This window comes from Sciurus carolinensis, chromosome 9 (genome assembly GCF_902686445.1).
Source record: "Sciurus carolinensis chromosome 9, mSciCar1.2, whole genome shotgun sequence".
NCBI lineage: Eukaryota > Metazoa > Chordata > Mammalia > Rodentia > Sciuridae > Sciurus > Sciurus carolinensis.
In genome coordinates this window covers 57760873-57772229 of record NC_062221.1, presented here as the reverse complement: position 1 = coordinate 57772229, position 11357 = coordinate 57760873, and the positions used below count along the sequence as shown (strand labels likewise).

The 11357-nt window shown below is 40.9% G+C and overlaps 1 non-coding gene across 1 annotated transcript; it reads right to left on the bottom strand.

The window, feature by feature from the left end:
- Positions 1-7386: 7386 nt before the first annotated feature.
- Trnas-uga (transfer RNA serine (anticodon UGA)) lies at positions 7387-7459 on the bottom strand. Its single transcript has one exon. It is a non-coding gene; the product is annotated as a tRNA-Ser (tRNA).
- Between the last annotated feature and the right edge of the window lie 3898 nt (positions 7460-11357).

The window sequence follows — 11357 nt, the reverse complement described above, 5'->3', positions numbered from 1 at the left end:
GCCAGCTGGAGGCCTCAACTCACCCTGCTCTTTGAAAAGGGAGAAAATGATCCCTCTGCTCCCATAGAAACTTGGCAGAAGAACTTAGAAAACAGGCAGCTTCAGGAATGACAATTCACAGGCCTAAGGGAGACTGGCCCCAGGGTCCCCTTGCTCCACGAGAGTGCGCGTCTCCAAGTCTGTTTACATATCGTTACTATTTAATAGGCGAACAAGGGGCCAGGGCAGATGCTGGGTGCTGCTCCAATAAAAGGGATGATCAAAGTGTAAGTGGCTGGAACCAATTGATGATCAATGTACATAAAAAGAAAACATCTCTAAACAGATAAGCCAGGACAAAGGGAACATAGAATTTTATTACAAAAGCACGGCATGAATACAAGTGTTCACAAAACCGTGTTTCATAAAATGGAGTCCCCAGGAGGTTCTTCTCTGCACTTTGGGGGCTTTAGGGGAAAGGTTTCTGAAGACATGGGGAGGATGAGTGCATTGAGGGAGGACCCAAAGAGGTGGGTAGTTACATGCAGGCAGAGCTATTTAGAAATTGGAAGAGGTTGGATGGAAAGAATCCTCTAGTTAAATGTCTCCTCTGACCGGAGAAGGGACTGAGGCACAAAAGGCAAAGAGACTTACTTGTCTACTGCCTTCTAGTGACTGGATTGAAAGAGTGGAGCCTTCCATACCCCAACCCAAAGAAAAAGTGAAAGCAAATACTCATTTTTAGAAAAGAGGAAATGGAGGCAGTGACTTGTCCAAGGTTATACAACTAAAAGTGTCCAGTTAGTCTGAGGTCACACAACTGGCTGTTGGTAAAACTTCAGGCCCTTAAGTTCAAATATTAGATCTCAGGCTGCTTAGGAGAAATGAATTGTTTTCTCTAGAATCTGGGGTTTCTATTTCCTTCTTTGCATCACTTAGATAAGTAATTAGTAATTCGTTGTCTCATATTCTACCAGAGACATGCTTTGGAAAAAACTTAAGAGGAATAGGGAAGAGAAACAAAGAGAGGCTGACCCCTGGGGAGTAGCTGGGAGGTATTAAGAGCAGAGTACTAGAGCAGGTCCCCAGAACTGGGGTGACTTTACTGTACTAGGTTCCACAAAGCTTGTCATTGTTGGGGGTTTCTGGTCTTAGTTTCCTAGGAGATTTAGTCTTTTTTGTTTTTTACAATCATTTTATATTGAGATCCCTCTTTCCATGTCCTCTCGCCTCTGTTACTTAGACTGATCTGTGTGACCTCCTATTTCCTGGATCCCTAAGAGAATAAATTTAACAGAACCCAGGCCTCTGGAATGTTGGCCATTTGGAGGATCCTTAAATATTCTTTGACTAGGTCCAAGTGAAGGCAGAGGCATGCTGAAGTCTCTCCAAGGTCAGATAGAAAAGTGGTTCACCCAAAATACTATGTCCACTTGGAAAGACAGTTCTTCTAATTCCTAAAGCAAAAGCAGGAGGCTTCTAAAAGGTACACATGGGCCTAGCTGCCATGAGCGTGGTGCCCAGCACACCCAAAGTAGCATTCAGAGGCAGCCATGTGCCTTAATCAGAAGAGGTGGAAGCTTCAGCAGATACCAAGGTCCGGGGCTTTGGACTCTAGGAAGGGGCTCAGTGGAGCTTAGAGCTCCAGGAGTGTCATATTGACCCTCAAGCCTTTGGAACCTTCTCCCTTTATTCAACCATTTCTTTAACCCCAGATGATCAGTTGTTTAGCACATCTAAAAGACGAGTTAGGCCTCTTCTTCCCTTTTGCACACCAAGGCAAGTTGGTTAAACACCAAGCATGCATGGAGTCAGAATTATAGAATATTACAACTGAGGCAGCTTAGGGATTACAATCCTCTCATCTAGTCAAAGACTAGGCCCAGAAAGGAGAGGTGACACGTCCAAGGTCTCACCCAGAATTTTTAACAGAGAGATCACTTAACTCTTGGTTAGTTTTGTAACATGAGCCCAGTCCTCAAACAGTTTGCAATCATGTTGGGAAAACAAAACAAGGACAATATGGAAGGAAAATCTCAAGGAAGCACCAAAACATACAAAATTATGGCCAATAAGAGACGCTTCTATGAATTTAGGGCCTTTGAGTTGGGGGGTGTTATCAATGGCAAATTGTTCTTTCGGGACAGTACAGGTGGACAGCCTTGCTGAACAGGTGATCTGTGGAGAAGTCTTCTGAATTTCAAGTGTCTCTCAACCTCCCTGCGGGACCACAGTGCCCCCTTCTGTCTGGATAGAGATGTCCTCTTTGATATCACCAACAGAGCCATCTCTGGAGGTGTCTTGGTTTTCTAGGACTGCTAAAACTAAGTACCACAAACTGAGTGGCTTCGACAATAGAAATTTATGTCTCACAGTTCTCCAGGCTGAAATTCTGAGACCAAGGTGTCAACAGAGCTGGTTTCTTCTGAGGCCTCTGAGGAAGAATCTGTTCCAGGCTTCTCCCCTAACTTCTGGTGACTTCCTAAAAATCTTTGTCCTTTCCAGACTTGTAAAAGCATCATCTCCATCTCTTGTCTTCACATGACATTCTCTCTTTCTCTGTGTCACTATACCACAGTCCCCTCCTCCATTTTTTAAGGACACCAGCTGAAATTTCCTGTATAGCAAAGTAATCAATCAATCAATACAGAGAAAAGACAAGCTATAGAGCAGATCCAAACAATGCATCTGACAAAGGGTTAATATTCAGAATATATATTTTTAAAAAGAAAGGACAAATGAGATCAGAACTAAAAACATGGGCATAACCCTGAATAGTCATTTCTCAAAAGAATATGTTCAAATGGCCAATAGATATATGAAAAAAAAAGCTTAACATCACTAATAATCAGGGAAATGCAAATCCAAACCACAATGAGCTATGACTTTACTCATCTTACTGAAAAGACAAAAATAACAAATGCTGACAGGGATGTGGAGAAAGGAGAACTCTTATACACTGTTGGTGAGAATGTAAATTAGTACAACCATTATGGAAAACAGTGTAGAGGTTTCTCAAAAAGTTGTAAATAGAACTATCATATAATCTAGCAGTCTCACTCCTGAACCTACAAATATCCAAAGGAAATCAAATCAGTATGTCCAAGAGACAGGTGGGCTCTATGTTAATTGCAGCACTGTTCACAATAGCCAAGATACAGAGACAACCTAAGTGTCCATCAACTGATGGGTGAATAATGAAAACAAGGCACATATACATAATGGAATACTATTCAGCCATAAAAAGAATGAAATCTGTTATTCGTGGCAACAAAGACAAACCATTATGTTATGTGAAATAAACCAGGCACAGAAAGGCAAGCACTGCATGCTCTCTTTCATATGTGGAATCTAAAGAAATTGTTCTTATGGTTTAACTGTGCGGTGTCCCTAAGAGCTCATGTGTGAGATAAGAATGTTCAGAGATAAAATGAGAGGGCTGTGAGAGCCTTAAATTTATTAGTGTGATTAATCCACTTGAATGGATTAACTGGATGGTAACTGTTGGCAGGTGGGGTGTGGCTGGAGGAGGTGGGTCACTGGGGGCATGCCTTTGGGGTTTATATTTTGTCCTCATTGAACTGAGCTCTCTCTCTCTCTCTGCTTCCTGGTGGCCATGTCCTGAGCTGTTTTCCTCTTTTACACCATTTTGCCATGATGTTCTGCCTCGCAGGCTGATCCAGAGCAACAGAGTCAGCCATCTATGAACTAAGTCCTCTGAAATTGGGAGCCCCAGATAAACTTTTCCTCCTCTAAAAGTTGCTCTTGTCAGGTCTTTTGGTCACAGTGGCGAAAAGCTGACTAAAATGTCGTCTTATGAAAGTTAAGGGTAGAGTGGTGGTTGCCAGAAGCCTGGGAATGCAGGCGGAAGGGGGCGCCCTGGGCACAGGTAGGAAGTTCCTGTCAGCCAGGAGGAATGGTTTCTAGTGCTCCCACTATAGGGCGACTCTGGTGACCAACACTCTTTTGAGTATTTCTAAATAGCTAAAAGGGAGGAGTTTGAACATTCTCACCAGAAAGAAATGGTAAATGAAACAAATTCTACCTTTAAGGACAACTGTAATGCACCAATTTAAAAAAATGTGGAATATATACAGTTAAAAAAAAAGAAAGAAAATGGTAAATGAGGTGAAGGATATACTAAATGTGCTGATTTGATTATTACACAATGTACACATGCATCAGGCGTCACACTCTACACCATAAGTCTGTAGGATCATGCCAATTAAAAACAAAGAAGAATGCTAAAAAAAAAAAAAATCAAAGACACATGAGCCATACTGGGTTAAGACTCACCCTAACATCCTCATCTTAACTAATTGCACAGAACAACCCTATTTCCAAATAATGTCACATTCTGAGGAAGTAGAGGATAGTTTTTCAAAATAGAAATTTTGAAGGGGACACAATTCAGTTCTTAACTGGGACTATTTATGGAAGGGGGATGGTGACATACTCTCAAAAATAGCACTGCCATCACTGCTCTTTGGTATATTCTCCCAGCTGCTGGCGACAAGGGAGTTGGAGTTTGGAGCACCTTCTCTTCACCTGGCTTTCCTCCCACAGTCTCAGGCACCCCACAGTAACTCACTGAGGTGGGTGGGCCTTACCTCTTACTGGCGAGGAGAATGAGTTGCAAAGCCAAGACCAGGGGGCTTCTCTTCCCCTCTAACTAGTTTTTTTCTTTCATATCATGTCTTTCTCATCCCAAAAGAGAAATAAAGGACAAAATAATTGTTCTCAGTGACTGGCCACACTTTGGTTATATAGATGGGAGAAAAGTTTAGGTCCAAGTAGATCTCTGAATAGGAATCACCAGGAACTTATATACCAGAGCATCACAGACTTAGTAAAAATTCTTTAACATGAACTGGAGATTATTACCGCTCATCACATTTAGAAATATAATGAACAGTTTGAACTAACTCTAGGGATCTAATCTGGTAGTTTTCTACCATATGAAGCTGTTAGACATATTGCTGATGCTCCCCAGATGATTTGAACATGTAGCAAGGGGTGAGAATCACTAGTCTAATCCATTTCCATCATTCAGAAAAGAAAGCCCAGTGACATTAAGCAACTTTATTATCTAAGGACTAGGAAATGGTTCTCCAAATGCCTGTCCCAGTGTTATTTCCACTAAAATCACTCACTGCATGCTTCTCTTTCCCCAAAAAACTTAGTGCAACCCTTAAATGATTGCCTTCTTCATTATCTTCACATATCTGATCACTTCTTGGATCTGACCCTAAAGGGGAAGAACTCAGATTAATGTTTAGAAATGATAAAAAGGCAGAGCTCAGCTTGGTAGGGTAGAAGATTTTCAAGCAGATGTCTAACAAGGGAATGAGCTATGAGAGAGCCCTTTGTTAGTCAGCTTTCTGTTACTATAATAAATACCCGAGATAATCAACTTATGAAGAGGAAGGGTTTACTTTGGCTTATAGTTTTATGGTTGGTTGACTCCATTGTTTTGGACCTGTGGTGGTACATCATGGTGGGAGTCATGAAATTTGATCCTGAGAAGAGGTAAGGAGTACAAACAAGGTGGCTGCTACAAGTCTCAAGAAAGCAGTGTCTCAGTCATAGGACGTTGGGCCCATTGTGCATAGGAAGGGTCAGAGCTGCATTCTAGGGGCAAAGGTGTCTGTAGGGTTTTCCCAGCATGCCCCAGCTTAGGGTTTCATACATATCCTTTTTCAATAGTGAGGCAATTCCTCATTTCCTGTCATTTCTGACTGGTACACCTGACCCTTCAGTCACATGGAAAGATGCATCATTTTCAAACCTTCAGTGTCTGCATGTGTCATGGTCTCTGCCTGGTGTGTCCTTTTCTTCATTTACTCTTCCCTAAGTCCTCTCCATCAAGACTGAGAATTTCTTCATCCTAGAAAGCAAGAGCATCTGTACAGGTTTGTTGAATGGTAGAGCGAGAGAGTCTGCGCATGATTAAAGTTCTTGTTTTTTTTTTTTTTTTTGATAGTTCTTTGATATCTGGTTTTCTATTTTACTACTGCAGTCTAGAGAACAGCCACAAGGTGGCAGGGTAGGCCAATCAGTGAAGGTTACAGGTATACTTTTTCTAACTCCAGGGAAGGTATGAAGGGGCAGGTCTCCCCTGTCTGCCTGTTTCCTTCCCACAATTTTCTTCTCCTCAGCAGGACCATACAGTGGAATTGGCTGGTGGCCTATTGGAAGCAACTTGAGGTCATCTGGTTCCAGAATATCTCTGGTGGAGACCTACTTGGGTATGTGGATTTCTACCCTGAGTCTTTCCTTTTAGTCTCAGGTCTCTGGTTCACCTTGGTATGAGATCGTATCACAACTCTCAGGCAAAAGAAGTCAGTCCCTAATAGAACCCTACAGGGAGGCAGGGGCTTTTGAGATTTGACTGATAACTAGTATAACGAAATTGACAGGTCACAAAAAACCTTTCATATCTAAGAGCTCCCTTAATCCTCACCACAGTCTTGCTGGTTAAGGGGAAATAATCCCATTTTTCAGATAGAGAAACAGAGGGTTAGAGAATAGAGCCTAGGAACACATGGTTAGTGAGTGGCAGGGGGAATGGAGCATTTGCCTTCTGACTGCAGTTGAAACCCTACTGGTCCAGATGGTCCCTTTGCACTTTGTATCCCTATCTTTGTTCAACCTTGGGTATGACATTTCCAACGATACAACAGAATCTGAGAAGAGAATTTAGGTTTCCAGAATTGGAATTATCTTAGGGTTGAAATTGCAAATTCTGAATAGAGACAGAAAGGAAACCACAAAGATATGCCATTGAGCTTGCCACCTACATCTCAGTGTTATCTGTGCTCTGGATGTCTGGTCCCTAGACTGTGCCATGGGTACAAATTGGACATTCACTGTTCCCTGCTTCCAGGATGAGGACTGGAAGGGTGTCCAGAAGCCCTGCTTTCCAGGTCACATGGGTCACTGTGGGGGACCCTGACACAGTGAGACCCAGCAAATAGCTCTGGCCTTGGTTCAAGACCAGTTCTACCATTGACAATCTCCTGGCCTTGATCAGGAAACTTATTCTCCCCGAATGTGCATTTCTAAATGTAAATGAAAAAAATTACAAAAATTATCTCCAGCACCCCTTTCTGGAATCCATGACCCCGACTTTTCCAGTCTAGTTAGTGGGGAGACTGAAATGGGAAATTGCTCTTACTTGGGAATGCAAACCATTCATTGAGACCACAGAGCACTCTGTCTATTATCCCCCATCTTCCCTGCATCCAGGAGACCAGCACTTACCCCCAGGACTTCAGGTTTCCCTAATCATGCCTTTTAATATTTTCACAATTTAAAAGGGTCTTACAAATGACACTAGTTATCACATCTAAGTTACTTTGCAGTTTAGGACTCAAAGTTCCTATATGTAACTTTTTTGTGTGTGTGTGCTGCTGGGGATTGAACCCAGGGACTTGTGCTTTCAAGGCAAACACTCTACCAACTGAGCTATCTCACCAGCGCCTATGTAACTTTTTTGGGATACATTTTTCTATTTGTTAAAGTGATTTTCTATCTATTTAATTTTTACCTAATATATGAAGTGCAGAAAACCTTGCAAAGCAACTACAACAAAAGTAACTACTGGAAAACCGTTTTTGAACACTCATATCATCCCAGGGACACTTCAACATTTTTTATCTTAAAATAATTATAGATTCGCAAGAACTTATAAAAAGTGCAGAGAGATCCCATATACTCTTCTCCTAGTTTCTCCCATGGTAGTGTTTTACACATACACAGTACAATATCAAACCCTGGAAGCTGCTGGCCTTATTCAGATTCTGCCAGTTTTACATGTACTAGAATATGTGTGTGTATGTGTGTGCACCTTTGCATGTATTTATATGCAGTTTATCTCATGTATAGCTTCATGTAGCCATCACCACAATCAGGACACACACTGTTCCATTACTACAGAGATCTCTTGTACTATCTCTATAGTCTTCCTTTTTCCTCCTTCATCCCTAACCCTTGGCCACCACTAAGATGGTCTCCATTTCTGTAATTGGTCTTCCTGAGAATATTCTATGCATAAAATGATTGTGAAATAAATATTTCTAAATATCATTATTATTGAACACTCACGGTGTGCCAAGAACAGTTTTAGTTCTGTACCAGCATGAGCTTGCAGTTCATTGCAGTAGCCTCTATTATTATCTATACTTAATAGACATGAAAACTGAGATCGTTACCCAATTTTATGAAGTCAGTTACTGGCAGACCTGGGATTAACATCTAGATTTGGTTCTAGAATCTGAGGTCTTAATTAGAAAACACTATATCTCTAAGTAGATATAATATGATATAATATAAATTGTTAAAAATTACATACAAGATGACATAATTAAGAGTGATTAATATTAGCTTCAAAAAATTTTATTGAATTGTTACCATATTGACTTTATTTTCTAAGAACAATGCTATTTGTTAAAAATCAATAATAAAAAGGGAACTGGAAAAATTCCATGTTTCAAAAAATCATTAAAAAATTTACCTCTAAACAACTCATAGGTCAAAGGAGGGCAGGAGTGCATTTGTCAATTGTTCCAAGGCTGAAAACAGATGAAGGTAATTCTAGCCCTGTCCCAGACTGACTCTCTGGGGCAGGGACCATGTTTCAGGCATCCTGATATCCTCAGAGCCTCATCCAACACTGAGCATTAAATGCTTACCCAATGCATTTAAAAATAGACCTCAGTTACCCTGTCTGGATTTCCTTGGATTATTCAGGACAGACAAAGTTGAAAGATGCTGTAAGCCATCAGAAGCAAAAGTGCACAAAAGCCAGGACAGAGATGCATAGAGACAGGGAGGGGAAGGATATCTGTGCTAGGACCAGAGAGAGTGCTTTGCTTTTCCTGATGCCTTCACACACCCCAAGTTGCAGCAGTTAACAGGGCTTAGGTATCAATGTCATTGAATCTTAGAAGCAGAGAATCAATGCTCAGGAACTAAAGTGATTTACTCAGGGGTATCACAAGTTTGAGAGGAGAACTTCAATCTCCAGCTCCCCAGAGATAGCTGTTAAATGTCCACAGAGTAGACCCTTGACGTTGCAGGGAATTTTTGCCAAGACCTCCAGGAATCTTCCAATTCAAACACACAGGAATGTTTGCAAAGGCTTTTTGCTTTTACTGGAATCACATTTAGAGAGAATCATGATGCTTTAGTTTGGGTCTTCTAGAGAAACAGAACTAGCAGGATTTGTGTGTATGTGTGTGTGTGTGTGTGTGTGTGTGTAGAGGGGGAATATAATTAGTCTCCATATAAAATGTATGGAGATATATATATATATATATATTCACATGTCTATTAGATATATGGTTCATATATATCATATGTACATATATGTGTATATTTATTATATTAGATGGGTCTCAGGATTCTCTACAGAAATAGTAGCAATAGAATATATATAAGTATATATGTAATATACGTACACACGTGTGTGCACATGCACTTATGTGTATGTATTGACAGAGAGACAGAGAAAGAGAGAGATAGAGAGATTTATTATGAGAAGTTGGCTCCTGTGATTACAGATTACAGAGGGTAGGGAGTCACAACCTGTCGTATGCAAGCTGGAGTCCCAGGGAAGCTTGTGACATGGAGTGACAGTTCAGCAGCAGTCAGGCAGAGAGCGAATGTGACCTTCTTCCATTTCCTTTGTGTTCTATTCAGGCCCCAGTGGGTTAGATGAGACCCACCCTCACTGGGTGCTCTACTGAGCTCACCAGTTTAACTGTTGATAGAAACAGCCTCACGGACACACACAGAATTAGTGTTTAATCAGTTATCTGGGCACCCTGTGGAAATGTCAAATTGACACATAAAATTAACCAGCACTTACAGCTTGCCAAGGCATGTCCTCATTTTAATGAACTTGATGAAGTCTCTTCCCTGTTTGGAAAACAATTTTCATGCAGAGGCAGTGTCTTCATAACTTCACAGGGTTCTACCTGTGCAGCAGGACCTGTGGGCCACCATATGACACCCTGAGGTGTCCTCAGTCCTGTGTTGAGGCGCTGGAGCTGGCTTCGTATCAGGCACTCATGGGTCAACACAGGCTCACAAACGAGGATCAGATCTGTGCCTCATAAACTGCTCTGTACCAAACTGGGAAGATATCAAAGCTATAGAACTTTTAAACCTTGTAGATACTATAAAATATTATAATCCTTTGGTTATATATTTTATAACAAAATGGATTTTGAATTTTTAATGATAGATAAAAACGAGGGGCAGAGAGAGAGAGGGTATAGAGAATGTGGAATTTCCATTTAGTTGTTACATTTTTATACTGTCTAAATTTTTACAATGAATTTATTACTTTTAAAACTGAGCCTAAGGGAGAGTTCAGGGGATACATGCACATGGTGGGTAAACCAAATTGTATGGGACCAAATAAGCTCACATATTAACCATGCGACTCCCAGTAAATTACTTAACCTTTCCGAGTCTCAGTTTCTCCTTTGTAAAACTGGGATTGTAATTTTGGTATACTACTACTTCAAAGGGTTTTTGTGTGATTAAATGAATTAATATATGCATTTAGAAAATTCATGTCACATGGGAACCATTCAATCACTCTTAACTTTAATTATAATTCAAGTATATTAAGGCCTCCACCCTCACACCCTGGTAGTTTGGGTGAAGAAATAGTCTGCTGTTTCCTTGACCGGTTCCTGATGACTCCGGTTGCAGCTTCTGCTATTTCTTGCATCATACAAGGTCTCCTGGAAGGATGACCTAACTCCCTTGTGGAAACCACAGCTACCCATGAGTTTGACGTTGAACTTTGACCAGTTTCTTTCAGTAGGTTCCCTTGGGTATTGAAGGGTTCTGAACCAAATCTTAATCACCTTTCAGGGCATGTCACAGATTGAGCAATTGTTGTGGACCCTGTACCTGCAGGCTCTACTTTATCATCATCAAATTTATTATCTGTTTTCAAACTTCCTTCTCCCTGCCTACCAGGATAAATCCACTTTAAGATTCTCTTGTTCTTCTTTATCATTTTTTTAAAAAAACTACTTAGGAGATTTGAGACACTTTGGTGGATATATATCCTGTAGGTGTCTGTCTTAGTCTGTTCAGAATACTGAAGACTGAATAATTTATAAACAAATGCAAGTTTATTTGACTCATAGTTCTAGAGATTGGGAAGCCCAATAGCAAGTCACCTGCACTTGGTAAAAGCTTTGGGACTGTGCCATCCCATGGTGGGTGGATGAAAGACAAGAAAGTGGGGGAGCCAGGCAGCAGTAAGGGACTGAACTCACTTTTAGAACAAGCCTACTCTCATGACAACTAACCTACTCCCAAGATAGCAATTCATTCATCAGGGCCAAGCCATC